The following is a 23,614-nucleotide window of genomic DNA, read 5'->3' on the forward strand; positions in this document are numbered from 1 at the left end:
GTTTTATGTTTTGGCAAATTGGTGGCTAATTTATATGAATCAGTAGTAACACATATTTAGTATGGGGAACACATATTCACTATTAACTACGACTTTTGCCTCAATAAACTGCTTATTAATAGTTAGTAAGGTAGTTGTTGTAGAGTTTAAGTTTAAGTGTGGGGTAGGATTTAGGGATCTAGAATATGGTCATGCAGAATAAGGCATTAACATGTGCTTTATAAGTACTAATAAACAACCAATACGCAAGCTATAAGCAACTTTAAAAGTGAGAATTGTTTCCCATACTAAAGTGTTACCGAATTAGCACATTCTCATTCGTACAGTTTCATATGAACTGCTTATGCTCCACTTAAGGTTATGTTTAGGGGTAGAACTTCATGCTTACTTTTTCTAAAAGTCATACAACTTGAATTCCGGAAATGTTGGGACGTTTTTTAAATTTGATTAAAATGAAAACTAAAAGACTTTCAAATCACATGAGCTAATATTTTATCCACAATAGAACATAGATAACATAACAAATGTTTAAAGTGAGAAATTTTAAAATGTTATTCACAAAATGAGCTAATTTTAAATTTGATGCCTGCTACAGGTCTCAAAAAAGTTGGGACGGGGGTGTTTACCATGGTGTAGCATCTCCTCTTCTTTTCAAAAAGAGTTTGAAGACATCTGGGCATCGAGGTTATGAGTTTCTGGAGTTTTGGTGTTGGAATTTGGTCCCATTCTTTCCTGTTATTGGTTTCCAGCTGCTGAAGAGTTTGTGGTCGTCTTTGACATATTTTTCTCTATAGGTGAAAGATCTGGACTGCAGGCAGGCCAATTCAGCACCTGGACTCTTCTACGATGAAGCCATGCTGTTGTAATAGCTGCAGTATGTGGTTTTGCATTGTCCTGCTGAAATACACAAGGCCTTACCTGACGTCGTCTGGAGGGGAGCATATGTTGCTCTAAAACCTTTCTATACCTTTCAGCATTCATAGTGCCTTCAAAACATGCAAGCTGCCCATACCGTATGCACTTATGCACCCCCATACCATCAGAGATGCTGGCTTTTGAACTGAACGCTGATAACACACTTGAAGGTCTCCCTCCTCTTTAGCCCGGAGGACACGGCGTCCGTGATTTCCAGCAAGAATGTCAAATTTGGACTCGTCTGACCATAGAACACTTTTCCACTTTGAAACAGTCCATTTTAAATGAGCCTTGGCCCACAGGACACGACGGCGCTTCTGGGCCATGTTCACATATGGCTTCCTTTTTGAATGATAGAGCTTTAGTTGGCATCTGCAGATGGCACGGCGGATTATGTTTACTGACAGTGGTTTCTGGAAGTATTCCTGGGCCCATTTAGTAATGTCATTGACACAATCATGCTGATGAGTGATGCAGTGTCGTCTGAGGGCCCGAAGACCAAGGCCTTGTTGGCCTTGTCCCTTATGCACAGAGATTTCTCCAGTTTCTCTGAATCTTTTGATGATGATATGGACTGTAGATGATGAGATTTGCAAAGCCTTTGCAATTTGACGTTGAGGAACATTGTTTTTAAAGTATTCCACAATCTTTTTACGTACTCTTTCACAGCTCTGCCCATCTTTACTTCTGAGAAACTCTGCCTCTCTAAGACATCCCTTTTTATAGCTAATCATGTTACAGACCTGATATCAATTAACTTAATTATTTGCTAGATGTTCTCCCAGCTGAATCTTTTCAAAATTTCTTGATTTTTCAGCCATTTGTTGCCCCCATGCCAACTTTTTTGAGACCTGTAGCAGGCATCAAATTTGAAATAAGCTCATAAGTGTAAAATTTCTCACTTTAAACATTTGTTATGTTATCTATGTTCTATTGTAAATAAAATATTGGCTCATGTGATTTGAAAGTCTTTTAGTTTTCATTTTATTCAAATTTAAACGTCCCCACATTTCCGGAATTCGGGTTGTATGTTTCATTCATAAAAAATCGCCACCTCGTAAAATACTTGTATTTTCCTGTGAGACTGGTTGTACATATTCTAATGCCAAATACAGGCCGAGTTCCACAAGAACTAGAGGAAGAAACAGCACTTCTAAGAAATGGTGAAAGCATGATGTATGGTATAACAGTGCATGTTCATACACAAATTCATATTTCACAAGCTTTATTCCTTTTAGATTTGTCTCCTATGTAGCAAAATCAATGAACATTCTCCATTTTCTCAAGGAGACTTGCTGTATTATGCTGGTTCAACTTTACATTGTCGCATGAGGAAAAAAACCTAGGAATTTCAGGAATCAACAATTGTCATCAAATTTAAAAAGACCTTAGCTATATATTCGTATTAATTTTATAGCTACATACTTTCTCAACAGTTGTTTCATTTATGTCTATTTTTATTTTTATCCTAAGGAATTTTAGGAGAAAATGAAATATAAGTCACACCACCATTCTGTCCACTGAGCTATAAATAAAATAAAAATGTCCTCTGGAGTAACCCAATAGCATCTCTTTCAAAACTGCAGCACACACTGAGATGTTCCCGGCCTTCGGCTTTAAAGAGCGATTGTGATGCATAGCATGGTAATGTGTCCTGGAGCAAGTTTATGTACACATGCACACAAACAGTTGGGCTGACAATATGCTTCATTAACCTCTAGTGGAAATTACATAACATGATTTACAATGAACTATGACAACATCACAACATTTCTTATTTATGATTTTTCTTCAGTACATATTTTGGTTTCACACAAACTTATTCATATTACAATATATAAATATTATAGGCTAATAATAACACTTTTTCATTAATAATATATAAAATATAAAAATATTATTAATAAATTACAGATTATTTATTTTGAGTTACCATATTCACAATGACAATTAAGCCACACCTTTTGTCCTGAGAACAATCTCTTCATCTTATTGAATAAAGTGATGTACAGCTTGAGCTTGCAATTACTTCAAGTAATCTCAATGTTGTTATAATTGAGACTGTCATCAATAAAGCAAATAATTTTTCCAAAATGCACTAAAACACAACAAAAACAAAATCAAAACAGCAGTGACTTACCTCATGCAAATGGGCAAGAGGGCATGCAGTAGTTACTACACAAACTTGTTAAGTATAAGTAGTTCTAGTATTATTAATGCAAAATTATTTGACCTTTTCTACATGTAGCACATTTCTGATGTCACTAAGTGTTAATTAGCATTTGTTTGTTGTGGCACTCTAATTAACATGAATTAGCCTAATCCATTTAATTAAAAACAGTCCTTTCTACAGATAAATCTACATCTGCAGCCCTCTTAAACATATTAGGTTCACACCACTGAAGTACAATGTGACAATGTTGCGCACCATAATTTATGTCTAATTACATGAGGTAATTAGTGGTTTTGCCCAGACAACGGTACTTCTGGGAAATTTGCAACTCAAAGAGAAATAGAAAACACTAACAATTAGCTCCACTGTGACACAAAAGGGCAGAGGACACATCTGGAATACACTGCAATCAGCCAGTGGAATTAAACAGAGGAGCTCTATAGAGAACAACACTGGCTTTACCACCCCACAGGGGTATGTTGCAATGTTCGACTACACGCACACAATTACTATATTCACTTTTTAAATTAACAGTAGGAGACTAAACTGTGCAACGCATAATAAAATAAAGTCATTGTGACCTCATTAGTATTTCTGAGTATTAGCACACATATATCTTATATGCTTATAAAAAGTAAAATGTACAACCACCCTAACTCTAACTTAACAAATGTTAAAACAAAGAACAAATAAGTACATAATACCCTTTTTTTTAACAACTGCAAAATAATGTATAGTTGAAATCCAACCATATAGTTCACATTCGCTGATGTAAAACAATATTTTATGCTGCAGATTTGTAGTTTACTGCATTGCAAGCTTAAATATGTACAGGTGCTGGTCATATAATTAGAATATCATCAAAAAGTTGATTTATTTCACTAATTCCATTCAAAAAGTGAAACTTGTATATTATATTCATTCATTACGCACAGACTTATATATTTAAAATGTTTATTTCTTTTAAATATGATGATTATAACTGACAACTAAGGAAAATCCCAAATTCAGTATCTCAGAAAATTAGAATATTACTTAAGACCAATACAAAGAAAGGACTTTTAGAAATCTTGGCCAACTGAAAAGTATGAACATGAAAAGTATGACGTGGCATGGAGTCGATCAGTCTGTGGCACTGCTCAGGTGTTATAAGAGCCCAGGTTGCTCTGATAGTGGCCTTCAGCTCTTCTGCATTGTTGGGTCTGGCATATCGCATCTTCCTCTTCACAATACCCCATAGATTTTCTATGGGGTTAAGGTCAGGCGAGTTTGCTGGCCAATTAAGAACAGGGATACCATGGTCCTTAAACCAGGTACTGGTAGCTTTGGCACTGTGTGCAGGTGCCAAGTCCTGTTGGAAAATGAAATCAGCAGCTCCATAAAGTTGGTCATCAGCAGGAAGCATGAAGTGCTCTAAAACTTCCTGGTATACGGCTGCGTTGACCTTGGACCTCAGAAAACACAGTGGACCAACACCAGCAGATGACATGGCACAACAAACCATCACTGACTGTGGAAACTTTACACTGGACCTCAAGCAACGTGGATTATGTGCCTCTCCTCTCTTCCTCCAGACTCTGGGACCCTGATTTCCAAAGGAAATGCAAAATTTACTTTCATCAGAGAACATAACTTTGGTCCACTCAGCAGCAGTCCAGTCCTTTTTGTCTTTAGCCCAGGCGAGACGCTTCTGACGCTGTCTGTTGTTCAAGAGTGGCTTGACACAAGGAATGCGACAGCTGAAACCCATGTCTTGCATACGTCTGTGCGTAGTGGTTCTTGAAGCACTGACTCCAGCTGCAGTCCACTCTTTGTGAATCTCCCCCACATTTTTGAATGGGTTTTGTTTCACAATCCTCTCCAGGGTGCGGTTATCCCTATTGCTTGTACACTTTTTTCTACCACATCTTTTCCTTCCCTTCGCCTCTCTATTAATGTGCTTGGACACAGAGCTCTGTGAACAGCCAGCCTCTTTTGCAATGACCTTTTGTGTGTTGCCCTCCTTGTGCAAGGTGTCAATGGTCGTCTTTTGGACAACTGTCAAGTCAGCAGTCTTCCCCATGATTGTGTAGCCTACAGAACTAGACTGAGAGACCATTTAAAGGCCTTTGCAGGTGTTTTGAGTTAATTAGCTGATTAAAGTGTGGCACCAGGTTTCTTCAATATTGAACCTTATCAATATTGAGATACTGAATTTGGGATTTTCCTTAGTTGTCAGTTATAATCATCAAAATTAAAAGAAATAACCATTTGAAATATATCAGTCTGTGAGTAATGAATGAATATAATATACAAGTTTCACTTTTTGAATGGAATTAGTGAAATAAATCAACTTTTTGATGATATTCTAATTATATGACCAGCACCTGTATGGTGGAAGATGGCTGTAAACTGCAAAACAACAACATGCAATTAAAAGAAAACATTTTACCATATGGCACACTATTTAACACTGTTTATTTTGTTGCATTCATAACAGAGGTTGTTGAAGAGAAACATTAGTTTAGATTTTATCTGTCATCTTCTGCTCAATATGTGGCTGTAGCAGCATGAAACATCAAGGCACTTTGATCATACAGTGTTGCCTGATATAAAGGAAGCTTTAGACTCTGCTGAGGATACTGAATTTTGATGCAGTTAATCCTCGTTAAAGCACATTTTACAGCTGCACAGAAATTATTCAGAAGGAAGATTGTGCAATTACCTCTAATTCCGTTCAAATTTAATAATGAAATATGAGGTTTAAATTGATAGCTAAATAACTTTGGTTTTAAAATGAAACTGTTAAACATGATACATTTGCAAAAATGATAAGCATTTATATTTGAGGATAGATAATTCACAACACACACACATATACACACACACACACACAACAAAGAAACAAAAACAACAAGTGCAACTACTTTTACCATCTGATCTTTGCAGAATCAAAATCTCGGTTGCGACTGCAACCCTGGTTCCCTGAGAAGGGAACAAGATGCTGCATCAGAATGTTGATGCTATGGGAATGCTTCTGCGTGACATGCATCTGAAGCACGTGTGAAATCACTCCAATCTCATTGGCCAACAGCAGTCCCGTGACATCACGGCATATACCAAAAGCTAATAAGGTTACCTCGACCAAACATTGTTCTAATTGGCTGAAGTAAGACACTCTCATTCATGCAGTATGGCAAAGGGATGCAGCGTCTTGTTCCCTTTTTAGGGAACCAGGGTTACAGTCATAACCGAAGACATTCCCTTTCAAGGGAGCTCAACGCTGTGTGAGAATGTGGAAGCTATGGAAATGTTCATAACCATTACACCATACTGAACAAATGTCTGCCCAAAAGTTGAGAATCATAATGAGAACAAAACTTTGCAAGAAGTATTGTAAAAGTCGCAAGCACTTGGGAGCCTGGAGCAGATTCCATATCCAGGCTATAAAGCCTGATGACGGTGTGCAGAGAGCACCAGCCATCACAAACATCTTGAAGGGAAACCCCTGACAACAGGGGAAGCCATACTCCTAGTAAAATGAACTCTGATAGCTATGGGCTAGGGAAGACAGTCCAAGTCCCAAGCTGGAAGTCTTGCATGACATGTAGGCCGTACAGCACCACGTAGGACACATGACACTAAAGGGTGTCTCCCCAATGAATCACCACCGAAAGGTGCATGGTAAGCAGCAATTGGCGCCACATAAACCTTTAATGTGGAGGGGGTTAACCCAGCAGAGAAGCGATCCTAAAGGAACTCCAGCATTGAACCAACCGTGGAGTTGACTGGGTCTAACCTAGTCTCAGCCTCAGACGTCATGCCTATGGACCGTTGGCTGAACGTCTAATGCATATGGCACACTTATCTGGAAACACTTCGGTAGTTTCGAAATCGTCATCTGGTTGGTTGAATTATACAGGATGTCCGGGAGACGTGTGTATTGCGTTCTTTAACCGTCTGCCTGGAAACAAATGCCGTTAAACCCCCTTGTGGAAGAAGAATGTGGTCGTGTTTACAAGCGCTTACCAGGATCAACTAAACGCTGGATTTTCAGAAGTGTGAAGTTCGTGGCTCCTTTGTTGCTGTAAACTTGCACAACGTTCTTGATTAATAATTTATAGATGCACGCCGGTCTGTTATTGCCGGGACATCGACTTTACATTTTCATGCCTCTAAACATGACGTGGAACAAAATGAACTGTGATTGGTTGCGTTACATGTCAGTCAAACGTCCTTTTGGGCGGTCCTTGGTCAATGAAAGCTGTGATAGAGTCCAGACCTTCTGCCATCAGTCTGAAGGTCTGGCTACGCGAGACTAGGTCTAATCTATCCTTCTTCGGAACTAGGAAGTACCGGGTGTAGGAGGGAAGAGGAATGTGTTCTATGGCCTCTTTCGCTAAAACAGACTGCACTTCCTGTTTCAGCACCTGAGCCTGCTCAGAACTGACCACTGTGGACAGTTGAAGCAGAGTGGACGAGAATCAAACTGGTACCCTTTCTCTATGATTTGCAGGACCCACAGAGACATATTTGGCAGAAGTTGCCATGCTGACAGATGAAAGGGGTCTATTGAGACTGACCTTTGGCTGAGTAATATGCCTGGTGTCTTGAGACGACTCGCCGACAGGGGACGACCGAACATACTTCTCCAGTACCCTCCTCGGAGGGAGCGAGCATCCCAATTCCACAATATTCCCGCTGGAAACTGCTGCCTCCCAAAACATCAGAGGTGGCGGGCTTGGCGGACTGGTCTCGCAAGGGCACTGAGAAGAAGTGGTGTCATCGGTCATGGGACTGCTGTCGGCCAATGAGATTGTAGTGATTTCACACATGCTTCAGACGCAGGTCATGCAGAAGCGTTCCCATAGCGTCAACATTCTGACGCAGCGATGAGTTCCCTCGAAAGAGGTCTTAAGTTATTTACATGATAGCACTGCCCTATGTATATTTTTCCACGTAACAATATTTCAGATTCATTGCCCACTCAATAAATAATGTCCTCAAAATCTATTTGATGTGGTGCAAATTAAATGGCGTATACTTTTATTCCTCATTATTGTTGTCATTTGCCTGTTAGCCAATATATTTTCTTCCATAAAAAGACATTCAGAGACACTGACAGTCCCCAACAAATAACATATGTAGACACATTTGTGAAGTAATGCCTCAGTAAAAAAATAAAAAAGGAACAGTGTTATGATACATCTGTGCTACATAAACATATTCTGCTGTGCAATCCCCAGCCTACATTTCACATATAGGCCTGTAGCACTTGGACTTAATTTAACCAACAAATGGTAAATCAATATGCAGTACATACATAAGAGTAAACTGAACACTTCTTACCTCTCATATGGATTCTGGTGCTATGGTTTTGCGGAATGCTTTGTAGTCAAATCACATCCTATTTTTAAGCAACGAAATTCAATTGTAAAAGGAGACAAACCACAGATCCAGATCACTCCACAAATGCAAATTCTTCTGTCCATTACTGGACTGTGAAGAATGATATCTTTTTTTTTCTTTAAGCTATTTCACCTTTGTTAAAAAACAGAGAGTGGCTATGTAGTTTTCAACTGATTTATGAATAAGACTGGGAAATTACCACTCCACTTCACACTGTTCAATGAAATTTGAGCTTGTTGAGCCACATCATAACTGGTTGATGTATTATACATAACAAATGGGCATTAATGAATATGTAATATGTAAATATATTAGAATAATTACAACAAAAAGGGGAAAAAAAGAGTGAATAGTGGTTGGCAAGCAAGCGGTGTCAGAATGCCAGTCTGTCAGTCAAGTCTGAGGCAAGGCACAAACCTGTAGCAGCACAATGACATCTTAGACTGTGTGTCGGCAGATAGGCTACATAAATAAACAAGAGTTTTCCTACTTTTGAGCGATTTGTTACTGTTTTGTAAACATTGTCATATTAATTATAATTCAAATACATTTCATTTTATTGTCCACAATATTGTATATAATTGTTGCACATTTGCACATTTGATTAATTTTGAAAAAAGGGCAGGGGCTTGAGCCACCAAAGAGACCCCCCCCCCCCCCCCCCCCACCCCCACCCCCCACCCCCCGCATGTGCCTTTGTTAGATAGACTAAAATGGGTGCCACATCCAATTCCAGCAGATCCAGGAGATGTGGTGCAAATTAAATGGCGTATACTTTTATTCCTCATTATTGTTGTCATTTGCCTGTTAGCTAATACATTTTCTACCATAAAAAAGATATTCAGAGACACTGACAGTCCCCCAACAAATAACATATATAGACACATTTGTGAAGTAATGCCTCAGTAAAAAAAATTAAATAAAAAGGAACAGTGTTATGATGCATCTGTGCTACATACACATATTCTGCTGTGCAATCCCCTGCTAATAGAAGCCAAGCAATAATGGCAGATAATAGCTTGTTTAGTTGCTTAATTACATTTTTGGCTACAAGCACATTTATCTGCTATTTCAGAGCAAAGTGTTCATGTGCGTTTGCATCCAATTCACTGCTCTAGGGTGGAAATGAACTGACATGTTGAGCTAGTAAAGAGAGTGGCAGTACATGGCTCAGGGTTCCCTCAGGGAATGTTTATTGGCTAAATAGGTTTTTGGTCAATTTAAAGATCATGTCATATCATTTGACTCTGCTACCAGTATATTGATGTTACACTGTTCCTTAGAGGGCTTGGGGCCTGGTTTCACAGACAGGGCATAGATTAAGCCAGGATTAGGCCTTAGTTCAATTAGGGCATTTAAGTAGCTTTTGTAAACATGCCTTAGAAAAAAAAAAAAAAAAACATTGCTGGTGTGCATCTTGAGACAAAACAATGGCACTGACATATTTACTCTGGGACTAGGCTTAAGCCTTGTCTGTGAAACCAGGGGTAGATGTACTAGATCTGGGCTGAGATTCCTAAGGTAGCGTGTAAATAATACTAGACAGCAAATTTTTATATCATTTGTATGTGAAAACATCTGTAAATTAACAAGTACAGGCACATAAGCCACAAACAATTTATATTAATATATTTTTATTGCGAAGGCTTGGTACACTATATTCGAGAATAGACAAAGTGTTAGTAAAATAAATTGCCTTTAGAACCATACTCAGCAGTCTGTGAATGTCACGTGATAGGCCAAGATTTTCATTTGGACAAATAGTGTAAAACCATTGTAAAATAATGTACAATAGTTAAAGGATTAGTTCACTTTCAACTAAAAATTAGCCCAAGCTTTACTCAGCCCTCAAGCCATCCTAGGTGTATATGACTTTCTTCTTTCTGATGAACATAATCTGAGAAATATTAATAAATATCCTGATGGATCTGAGCTTTATAATGGTACTGAACAGGACCAATGAGTATGAGCTGAAGAAAGTGCTTCCATCCACATCCATCCATCATAAACGTACTCCACACGGCTCCGGGGGGTTAATGAAGGTCTTCTGAAGTGAAGCGATGCGTTCATGTAAAAAAATATCCATATTTAAACAAGTTATGAAGTATAATATCCATATTAAAGTTATGAAGAAAGTGTAAACTGGTGTCATGTCACTTACACTTTTTCTGTAAGTTGAATAGGGAAGACGTAGGACATAGCGTAAGCTTTGTGAACTTGTTTAAATATGGATATTTTTTTACACAAACACATCGCTTCGCTTCAGAAAGCCTTTATTAACACCCCGAAGCCGTGTGGAGCACATATTTTTGATGGATGGATGTGGATGGATAGTTTACACACACACACACAAACAAACATACACACAAACACACACACACACGCTCAATCTCATGTCATTCCAAACTTGCAAAACTTTCTTCTGCAGAACCAAAAGGGAATATTTTGAAGACTGTTTCAACTTTTTTGTCCATTCAGTGGAGTCCAAAAAACACTGGCCTCCATTGACTTTAATTAAAAGGACAAAAACAAAACAAAACAAAACATTTTTCCCCACTGATGTCAACAAAGAAAGCCAGTGATTTGTTCAAGCTGCAAAGTATGGTGCTAGCTGTTTTTTTTTTTTTTAAACATCACCTTGTCTATTTCATGCTTGGTCATTTTTGTCAATTTTTGCAGTTCTCTGTATAAATCAGATGTATTCCCAGAAGCCACATTTTTGGGTATATTGCAAAAATCCTGGCGCACATTATTGTTTTTTCTGCCACAAAATGAAAACTCATTTGAAATATGGCACAGCATTCTGTTCCTCTCAACACAAAGCTGAATATACACATGGGTTTGGGAAATTTGCAGTTTTTAAGACAGGAATGGACAGTTTTTGCAAAACAACGCCATGAACCTTACAAACTCTCATAAAAAAAAATAAATAAAAAAAAAGAATGGCATGAACACATCCAAAACAAAGCTTAAAATGTCAAGCTAGCTAATGAAATAATATTAGTAATAATGGACAACGAAAACCAGAAAACCATGGAAAAATGGAAATTTTAGATATTAAGATACAAACCTCACTGGATTCATTCACAAGGGTGAGTAAATGATGACAGAATTTTCATTTTTAAGTCTTTAATGTTAATGTTCCTTTAATTTTTTACAAAATATAAATTACACCATGTAGATATCCAATTTCAGCATTTGTCAAGTGTCTTACATTCTAATATTTCATGCAAATGATATCCCCATATGCATACACTCAGCTAAACCCTGAATATCTACTGACAATCCTTGCTATGTATTTTCTTAAAAATATGTATAAAATAAGTAACAAAATGAATGAAACATGAAAAATGCACACGCGTGCACACTCACACACACACAGTTTTATTAGCTGTTTTTATATGTAAGCAATAAGGTACGAGAGGCTGTGCTGTACTGTGAATAAGTTATGGCTGAAGGGCGTTGTTAGGCACGATGCAAAGCGGAGTGCCTGCAACATCCTTCAGCCGTGACTTATTCACAATACACCAAGATACGATACAGCACTAGCCTCGAGTCTTATAAAACGGTTACCACACAATACAAATATTAAAACCAAAAATATGCATCAATGCAACTTTCATGAAGTAAACTTTCACTTTATTAAGCCTTCCTTCCACCGGAAAAAATAGTCCCTGACCGTGAACAGCAACAGAAGTTACATTATTACGCCATTGGATGGCGGCAAAGACTGTCTTTATGAGTGTGTCAGTCAGTAGCGAAGACTTTTACATTGAAAAGACTGAATTATTGTGAACATGGAACAAGATGCAACTGACAAATGCTTTGACTAGCGCTGTCAGTCACGGGAAAACCCCTTAACTGTTAAAAGGACAAGATAATACATCGGACATTTAAACAGATTTTTTATTATGAACATAGGACTGACCTGAAGGATAATGCTAAATCTGAATGCGGGTGATAAACTAGATCTCTTTCTCACAATACTCTTCTATGTAATACAGTAAGCTTCAATGAACAATATCAACTGAGACCAAACAGTTTACATTGCTAAGAGTGGTTGCTAAGGGTGTTGTGTAGTGATACACAGAACCGTTGGGTGAAGCGGTCATAGCCGTGTTTTATCGTGAATAAAACAGCTATTGACCAATCAGAATCAAGGACAGGAACGAACCGTTTTATAAACAGCTAATAATAAATGCTATAACCTAGCCCTAACCCAAACCTTAACAGAGGAATTCATGCATAAAAAAAAAAAAAAAAACTTGACTCCCTTTATTTTATGCTGTTTTTACAAATAAGGACATCCCAAGATTTGTAAGATTTAGCCCATTTTTGGATACAAATTTGTCCCCAAATTATGATTATGTACAAACACATTGTAGACAAATCTGTATAGACAGTTGACAGTAGTATTTTTACAGTGTGTATACCAGTCAGAAAAATCCATCATATTTACAGTATTTATACTGTAAATATGATGACCTAGAATCCCTAAAACACAACATTTCCTCATGCTTATGTAAATAATGTATGTTAATAAGGCAAATCGGGATTTCTAGGGAAGTATTTCCACTGAGGAATTCAATTTATATTTGAGAGTGTTGTTATATTAAGTGCACATTTCTTTAGGAAATACTGCTTGCACAGTACAAAAATAATAATAATTGGGTTTAGGTTCAAATTATATTCCAGGAAAGAAGCCTAAAGCTGCTAGCTGCAGTTTTCCTTTTCTTCAACCATAATTATACCATCAAGCAGCTGTTTGGACAAGTATTTTCCAAGGAATTTTCACTCCCAGTGGAAAACCTCTCCCCTTATCCTGCCAGGGTAATGGTTCACCTCCTCCTTATAGTGTAATTAGTGCCATCCATGTATGTTTGAGCAGCCTTATGCCCCATTCACACTGACAGTGACTTGCAGCAGCAAAGCGACTGGATGTCATTCATTTTCTTTTAGAGTTGCCGATATTTAGCCACATGAGCGACAGCGATTGTAGAAACGCAATGTGGGCGCGTCCACTGACTTGACAAAGTTGAGAGAAGTTTAAAATTATGCAAATGAGCAGGATCTCAATGCAGTGTCTGTGAATGGGAGTGAAGTCAGTGGAGCTCATGTGATGAGATACTGTAGTCAAAGAGAAGAAGTTCATTTTACTGATTTTACTGTTCTATATGATTTTTCTCTGGCTGGCTACATTATTATTATAATAATTATTGTTGTTATTATTGTTATTATTATTATCATATTACACTAAAGTATATTGTGCTAAATGTTGCAATAAAATTATTGACTGCCTTAGTAAATTTGCTAATTTAATTGAAGATTTTGTTCATGATATGACATCATACTGTCACAGTTAGCTGTAGCATAATCCAAACAAAGAGTTATGCGTGACGCAGAATGACAAGATGACGCAGAATACTACACATTTAACATAACATTAATGCAAGACAAAGAACTGAGGAAAACTGAGGGCTTATATACACAAAGGAAGATCATTAACAGAACAGGGAACAGGTGAGGCAGTAATCAGGAAACATTACAACTAATGAAAGAACTAGAACTGGTGTAGGGAACAAATGGTGACAAAGAAAACAAACGGAACAAGATAATGAAACTATACAGAACAGAACAAGACATGAACATGACACACATCACTGTAATTTATATACAAACATTTTATAATATACAGACCTGCAGAATGCTAATTTTCTCACACTGCATCTCTGCTGTATAAAGGTTATAATTAATTTGTGAGGAAATTGATATCTGAGGTCAGAAAGTTTCTTTACTCTTGCTGTAATTTCCAATTCTGGATTTTTTTTCTTCATTTGCTCTCCTTGACATGTTCATTAGTTCATAAGAGAAGTAGATGTTATGAAAAAACTCATCTTTTGAGTCAGATCTTTTGAATGAATCGATGATCCAGTTAATGAACAGGTATTAATGATCAGTTCATAAATCGAGCTAATCTCAGTGATCTAGTTGCAGCAGCTCACTGAAAAACAAGATTATCAGTAAATAATAATTTTGATCTTTCTCACACAATGTTATAATATTATGCTTGAATTTTAAAGCTATACTATGTAACTTTTTTTTTAAATGAACAAAATGAAAATAATGCGTGTGTACATCATAAAACCATCTTTTTAATGAAAAATCTAAATTTTTAAGGAAAAAACGTCTTCCAAACCATGTTTTTGCCTTACCCTAAACCACTATGGTAAGCCTATAATAATTATTAAAGGGATAGTTCACCCAAAAATGAAAATTTGATGTTTATCTGCTTACCCCCAGGGCATCCAAGATGTAGGTGACTTTGTTTCTTCAGTAGAACATAAATGATGATTCCGCAACTCCAACCGTTGTGGTCTGTCAGTCGTATAATGCATGTCAATGGGAACTTCGTCTATAAGAGTAAAAAAAAAACACGCACAGACAAATCCAAATTAAACCCTGCGGCTCGTGACGACACATTGGTGTCCTAAGACACGAAACCATCAATTTGTGCGAGAAACCGAACAGTATTTATATCATTTTTTACCTCTAATACACCACTATGTCCAACTGCCTTGAGCATCCGGTGTGTGAGGTCTGAAAACGCGTTCTGATGACGGAAGTGATCTATAAGTGATATATAAATACTGTTCGGTTTCTCGCACAAACCGATTGTTTCGTGTCTTAGGACGTCAATGTGTCGTCACGAGTCGCAGGGTTTAATTTGGATTTGTTTGTGCTTGTTTTTTTTTACTCTTATAGACGAAGTTCCCATTGACATGCATTATACGACTGACAGACCGCAACGGTTGGAGTTAAAAATCATCATTTGTGTTCTACTGAAGAAACAAAGTCACCTACATCTTGGATGCCCTGGGGGTAAGCAGATAAGCTAAGTGTCTCATCACATATTTACCTCCACAGAGATGGGAAAGGCCTCAATAGTGTTTAATGCAGACATTCAATAGACAAACCATCTTATGTAGCTGTCAGTATGAATATGCAGAAAGACATACACTACCAGTCAAAAGTTTGGAAACATTACTATTTTTAATGTTTTTGAATGAAGTCTCTTATGCTCATTAAGGCTGCATTTATTTCATAATAAGTACAGAAAAAACAAAAATATTTTGAAATATTATTACAATTTAAAATTATGGTTTTCTATTTTAATATACTTTAAAATATAAGTGATTTTCTGTGATGCAAAGGTGAATTTTCAGCACAGTCTTCTGTGTCACATGATCCTTCAGAAATCATTGTAATATGCTGATTTATTATCAATGTTGGAAACAGTTGTGCTGCTTAATATTATCTTATAACCTGTGATACTTTTCCAGGATTCTTTGATGAATAAAAAGTAAAAAAAATATCAGAATTTATTTAAAATAGAAATCTATCTATTGAACTACCGTTTAAAAGTTTGGGGTCAGTAATTTTTTTTCTTTCTTTTTTTTTTTTTTTTTTTTTTTGAAAGAAATTAATACTTTTATTCAGCACGGATGTGTTAAATTGATAAAAAGTGATAGTAAAGATTTATATTGTTAGAAAAGATTTATATTTTTAATTAATGCTGTTCTTTTTAACCTTTTATTCATCAATGAATCCTGATAAAAGTATTACAGGTTCCAAAAAAATATTAAGCAACACAGCTGTTTTCAACATTGTTAATAACTGTATCAAATCAAATCAAATCAGTATCAAATCAGCATATTAGAATGATTTCTGAAGGATCATGTGACACTGAAGACTGGAGCAATGATGCTGAAAATTCAGCTTTGCATCACAGACATAAATTATATTTTAAAGTATATTAAAATAGAAAAACGTAATTTTAAATTGTAATAATATTTCACAATATTTTTGTTTTTTCTATATTTATTATGAAATAAATGCAGTCTTAATGAGCATAAGAGACTTTGTTCAAAAACATTAAAAATAGTAATGTTTCCAAACTTTTGACTGGTAGTGTATTAATCATAAAGTGACAATAATTCTATAAAGGAACAAGACAACACCATTACTGCCATAACTTGGAACACAGTAATAAAGAAAATGTATATGAGTTGCTGTAAATGGGCATACATGGGAAAAGCCTTGTCAAAGTGATGAATGCATCGAAGGGCTTTTCAACTGATTTTTTTCTGGGGGCAAAATATTTAAAAAGTAAATTATATGGGGCCAAACATTTTCTATGAGCAATTCTTCACATTAAATGTATGTAAAAGGGATGACCTGCCAACACTTTAAATTGGTTCTAGTTTTGCACTATTACAGCTATTTTAATAAAGCATATTTTCAAAAAACATCTCAAATAGCCCTTTTGCGCATCGCACCTCCCCCAACTCAAACATCAATGTAAACGAAATTTGTGAAAAGGGTACATATCTCCCATGCATACATCATAATGCTACAGAGGGCTTGCGCTCCAAACTGTCGTGAACACACTCAGGGCCATTTGTCAAGGCTGTAGATTACAGGTTATAATGTTGTAAATAATGTTCAGTTTCTTGCACAGACCGATTGTTTCGCTTCATAAGACCTACATGTATCGCCAGGAGCCATGGGTATTAATTTTGTTTTGCCTGTATTTATTCATTTTTACTCTCAAAATAATGGCAGCCATTGACTTGCATTTCATGATTCACCAAAGGACCATGGTTTCAAATAAAAATTTTTTTAACTCTTCTACTGAAGAAAAAAAGTCACCTTCATCTTCGATGGCTTAGGGGCGAGTAAATTAACAGCAATTTTTCATTTTTTGGGTGAACTATCCCTTTAGTAGGTCTGTGGATAGTGACTGGTTGGGTAGCAGGGGGCATGAGAGGTGTTCTTGGAGGATCTCCAGTGCTGTACAAACAGGGCAGTGGGCTGGATTCAAATGGCGTTGTTCACACCACAAAACATAGAGCTGTTATTTTAGGGCACACAATTTACTCGTGGAGGGAGCTTTAGAACTCAGAATTATCTCAACAAACACACTTGAGAGACCAGAATCTATGAGCTGGTACCCCTCAGGGGCCAGACCCAAAGCTTCCAAATCTCCAGCTGAGGATGAAAAAACAACCACTGCACTTGACACAGAAGGTCACTCTGAACAGGAGGCCCCCAGAGAGTGCAGTCCAGGAGAGATATCAGATCTGAAAACCAGACACAGTAATAATAGATGGACTCAGTCTTGGTCAACCCTCGCTAGAACTTCTGGGAGTTCCATCCCATGTGTTGAGGAGAACAAAACCATCACTTGCTGGAAAATTGGTGCAAAATAGCTATAATAAAAATGCAAGTTGCTGCAATCAGGAAAGCCACTGTGGCTCTTTTTTCAATCATAAAAGACTTGTGACTCAGAGCGCCCACATTAAATTCAACAAACTCCGTCATGTTATCTTGCGTTCAGATGCCTGGTGTTTGAAAATATATTATCGAATAAAAAACATTTTTCCGTCTCAATTGAGTGCATATGTTTTATGCTCACATAGAATTTATGCGCATCTTAGCGTTTCTATCCAGCATTTTTATGCAATATCCTAAAATGCACATAAAAATTGGTGGATGGAAACATAACTACAGTCAGCCCCTTCGAGACCTGACTGAGCTTGCTCCGCTTCAAACAACATAGAGATTGTGTGAGTCTTCACCCGTGAGACAGCGGGGCACAGCAGCACACATCCTAAATTGCTTGCTCGTCCATCTTTTAATACTCCTATCTAAACAAAAGTCAAACAAGACATGCAATTTTGACAGACAATTAAACTGAAACATACATACCAGCACAGACTGCTGGGAATTCCGTGACCTAGATTTTACTATTTAGATTTTACCCTTTTACTATGTCATCTGACCTAACGTTGGCCAATAGAATTGGTGTGTTTGCACACGTGCTTCAGACACCGGTTCTGCAGGAGGAGTTCCTATAGTTTGTTTATTTGTCCCCATAGAGAAAATGGGTTTTAACATACCAGCTAGTTGTCATTTAAAGAAGAAATTTAAAAGTTGAATTGCTTGGGGGATAAAAGATCATTTGGAACCCTTTTTCATACAACGGGGAACACAATACCAAATGGCAACAGGTCAAAAGCAGAGGCCAGAGGATGCTCTTGTCACTCACATGGTTATTTCCCTTAGTTAACACTTTCTCTTTATAAATACTTTCTATAGTCGATAACATAATCCCTAACAATTTACTTGCCATTATAGTGTCAATGCCATGATGCAGTGTTGAGTTCCCTTCCAAAGGCAACAATAATTATGTTCATTTTTGAATGCTCCAAATACATTTTAACCATTTTTCTTGTTGCAATTAACTACTCATCTGTTTCTAGTTAACTATTTCACATGTCCAAGCAAGCTCCATCACATTTATACCCACAAAAGTTTCAGTAACCACAAAAAAATAATTGGAAGTTAGTCAGGGCGGTAAATAGACATTTGTGAAAATCAATCATGTTCGCCTGGGGAGGTAGCAACAATTGGCCGCTTCAGCACTTTTCATTAGAATCATTATCGAATGGAATAGTGTCTAGACATTGTCATTATTTTTTTATAGTTTTATTAAAGATTTACATCTAACAAATACATCAGAGTAAACTTAATTTAATTGTGCTATACAGTAAAAAAAAAAAAAATGTTTGAGTTCTACGAGATGAACCCTAACAGAATGCACCCTGAAAATTTCCTATATTCATAAAGTCATATAATCCGCATGAGAACAGAAATGCACAGATAAGTAGTGTCCGAGTTGACAGTGGATTGGAGCTTTTCACAACTGAGGCAAGTTTTGAGCCAAGTCTTGCAGTTTGTGTCTAACATGTCTATCCATTTACATGACAACTTCTATTACTTTTTCATTCATTGCCAGTTTCTTAACAGCAGCTAGAATACATTCATTAGGTGCTTTCACACATAGTTAACTATAGTTAACAAATGGAACCTTATTGTAAAGAGTTATCAGCACTTAATTTAAAGTGGGTCCAATTTTACTATAGTCATACTGTAATGAAAAAAAAAAAATCAAATTCTCATTACTGTAATGCAAAACAACAAATATATATTTAATTAGTAAAGTATATACACCTCATTAAAAACGTATAGTACAGTAAAAAATGTGTATTATATTATTGTTATTACTGTAATATAGTAAAAGTTACTGTTTTAAAATATTGAAAATTACCATTGAAAATAATGGGAATTATAAAAAACAGAGACACACATTAATGAGGCTCTTCCGTTCTTTCTTTTTATATTTTCGTATTTTTGGTCAAAATGTAACCCAGTTTTTGTGAGATTCATCCATCTACTGTCTGAAAGTTCATCTTTCTTTGATGAATGCATTAGAACACTCATCCTTATTAGAAGTAGATTTGAGGCTCTCATATGAGTCATGGTTAAAATGAGGTCACTTACAGTACGGAAACATCACTCCACTGCCTGTCACAATGAGCTCTTAATACAGTCTCACTTCTCTGACTTTGTCAAGCAAATCAGTTCACCTGGGATATACAGAGGCCTTGGACTCAGAATATGTGACTCAGGATGAAACAAGTGAGCAAATTAGGGATGAATAAATCATTTCTCTATCTTGATAATACACAGAAAGACAGAGAGGATTGATCAGAGGTACTGGTGGTGATTAGTTTGTCTGGTGAAGAAAAAGACGAGATGGAGATAAATGGTGCTCATTTGCTTTCACCTGTTTATCCTGTTACTGTTATTCTCAAACCCGGTGTCACAGTAAGATGTACAAATTGGCTCTTGATGGAACCAATGCAATTACTCAATGATTTATTAAGAACTCCTTTGTGAGATCTTAAATTGAGCAGTGAGCCATTTGCGTGATGGCTCATTTTACTGATTCCATTCTTTTTAACTTTCAGCTACAATAGAGAGCAGCAGTAGGGGTACAGAAGGTAAAATTCCATTCATTATCTCACCAAAATCTGTCATCAATTACTCACCCTCAAGTTGTTCCAAACTCATATGATTTCTTTTATTCTGCGAAACATAAAAGAAGATATTTGAAGCATGTCTTAGCTGTTTTTGTTCAATCAGTATAGGATTCAAATATCTTCTTTTGTGTTCCACTGAAGAAAAAAAATAAAAAATCATACATGTTTGCAATGACATGAGGGCGAATAAATGATGACAGAATTTTAATTTTCTTTGGGTGAACTATTTATTGGCCCAATGGTATATGCTACTGTAGAAGTTAAAGGTCAAAACTGGTGAAAAGCTAATTTTAAAGAAAATTCCACCAGACTGTTAACCTGTGAAGCCAGGAAACGTCTCAGGTTACGTGTGTAACCATGGTTCCCTGAGAACAGGGAATGAGACTTACTGCATTTGGGGAACGTCACGCGTGAGCCGATGTCTGAAAGCCAAGTATCAAACCACTCCAATCCTATTGGCCGGCGACAGCCTATGACATCATCATAGCGCGATCCGGAAGTATATAAGGAGCGCCTAGAATCAGTCAGTATCTTATCGTCTTAAGGGACTGTTCAGCAGGCAGCCCCGAAGCATGGCAAAGCAACGCAGAGTCTCGTTTGAGAGAGAATACACCTCTCTCAAACTTCCCAATGGGCTCACCTGCAAGCCCCATGATTGCAGCCGCCGTTTTGCCTCAGCACAAACGGGGCCAGAATCACCAGGCACAGATGCGGACACCTCTTCCCTCGAGAAGAGTACCAAATGAGAACGGAGCGTCCCGATAGGGAGACGCTCACAGTAAATAACAGAAAAACACAGACAGCGCCCTCAAGCACTGTCTACACGGATGAAACGTTTGTAAGGCATAATATAAAATTCACTTACCGGATTCGATACAATCGCGATCAGACAAAACAGTCCAGAAAGACGAAAAGATACTGACTGATTCTCTAGGCACTCCTTATATACTTCCGGGTCGCGCCATGATGATGTCATAGGCTGATGCCGGCCAATAGGATTGGAGTGGTTTGATACTTGGCTTTCAAACATCGGTTCATGTGTGACGTTCCCCAAATGCGGTAAACGCAAAGTAGACTTCCCTTTCGAAAGGGAACTGCCTTTTCACTTCCCAATCAGTGTAGGTTTTTGTCTCTCAACTCTGGTCTTTATTACCACACAAGCCAACACATTAACACCATACGAGCAATGGAGTGCTATACTGGTAAGCTTCCATCCGTTTTCAATCTGCCACTCTCACTAGTGCAATAATCATAAGCCACACCGGCTTCTAACACTCCAAATCCGCCTGCCTAGCTGGCATGAATTGAAGTGCTGCTTGGTAGGAAGTTAATTGCCATTTCCTCGTCTCAAGGTTCTTGATTGCACCCCGGCTGTTAAGGATGACGATCTCCTGTACAGGAATGGCATCGACACATCCAGCTGGAATGCAGAGTTCTCCACCCCACACTAATACTGCTGATGTGAAAATCAAGTTCTGTCAGTGATGTGCTGAGACAATGCCACGTGTTTTGAATCATTTAGCATAAGGTAATTGCATAAGGTAATTCTCTGAATAAACAGTACAAAAGTAAAAAAAAAAAAAAAAATGGTTTGGTAACACTTTACAATACGGGTGCACTAATATGCATTGATTCATGCTTAACTAATGCACAGATAATCATGTGTTAATGTATGACTCAGGTAGAACTAAACCAATCATTAATGATTACTGCATCAGCAACTAATAAATAGTCTATCTGATTAATAGATTAAGTAATATATAAATTGATATTAATGACAATTCTGTCATTAATTACTCAGTGGTGAACCATTAAAATTTCGAAACACTTATGATGTAACGAAGCCTCGTTTACTGAAATCACGTGAGTTTGGCAGTTTGATACGCGCTCCGAACCACTGATTCAAAACAAAAGATTCATAAAGCTTCGAAGCTTCATGAAGCAGTGATTAGAAATCGCCCATCACTAAATATTGTTGAATAAAGTTGTTTTGTTTTTTGCACACAAAAAGTATTGTCGTCGCTTCATAAAATTAAGGTTGAACACTGTAGTCGCATGAACTGTTTTAAATATGTCTTTAGTAGCTTTCTGTAACTTGCTGTCAATAGAGGCCTCACTGAGCCATCGGATTTTATCAAAAATATCTTAATTTGTGTTCCGAAGATGAACGAAGGTCTTACGGGTGTGGAACGACATGAGGGTGAGTAATTAATGACAGAATTTTCATTTTTGGGTGAACTAACCCTTAAATAGGCTATACACAAAAAGTGGGTTCTTCATTCTTTGTCACTGTAATTAACACAATTATTATTGTTTAATTAGCTTGTGGTAAATGAACTGTTAATTGGTTATTAGAAGTGAATAGTATATATATATATATATATATATATATATATATATATATATACACACAGGTGCTGGTCATATAATTAGAATATCATCAAAAAGTTGATTTATTTCACTAATTCCATTCAAAAAGTGAAACTTGTATATTATATTCATTCATTACACACAGACTGATATATTTCAAATGTTTATTTCTTTTAATTTTGATGATTATAACTGACAACTAAGGAAAATCCCAAATTCAGTATCTCAGAAAATTAGAATATTGTGAAAAGGTTCAATATTGAAGACACCTGGTGCCACACTCTAATCAGCTAATTAACTCAAAACACCTGCAAAGGCCTTTAAATGGTCTCTCAGTCTAGTTCTGTAGGCTACACAATCATGGGGAAGACTGCTGACTTGACAGTTGTCCAAAAGACGACCATTGACACCTTGCACAAGGAGGGCAAGACAAAAAAGGTCATTGCAAAAGAGGCTGGCTGTTCAAGCTGTCCAAGCACATTAATAGAGAGGCGAAGGGAAGGAAAAGATGTGGTAGAAAAAAGTGTATAAGCAATAGGGATAACTGCACTCTGGAGAGGATTGTGAAACAAAACCCATTCAAAAATGTGGGGGAGATTCACAAAGAGTGGACTGCAGCTGGAGTCAGTGCTTCAAGAACCACTACGCACAGACGTATGCAAGACATGGGTTTCAGCTGTCGCATTCCTTGTGTCAAGCCACTCTTGAACAACAGACAGCGTCAGAAGCATCTCGCCTTGGCTAAAGACAAAAAGGACTGGACTGCTGCTGAGTGGTCCAAAGTTATGTTCTCTGATGAAAGTAAATTTTGCATTTCCTTTAG

The 23,614-nt window shown here is 37.1% G+C and overlaps 1 long non-coding RNA gene across 1 annotated transcript in view; it reads right to left on the minus strand.

Annotated features, from left to right (window-relative positions):
* Positions 1 to 23,614, minus strand: part of LOC127504128 (uncharacterized) — a 366,868-nt gene that overhangs the window by 342,532 nt on the left and 722 nt on the right. The gene's annotated exons all lie outside the window — the stretch shown is intronic.

Source organism: Ctenopharyngodon idella, chromosome 21, assembly GCF_019924925.1.
Source record: "Ctenopharyngodon idella isolate HZGC_01 chromosome 21, HZGC01, whole genome shotgun sequence".
NCBI lineage: Eukaryota > Metazoa > Chordata > Actinopteri > Cypriniformes > Xenocyprididae > Ctenopharyngodon > Ctenopharyngodon idella.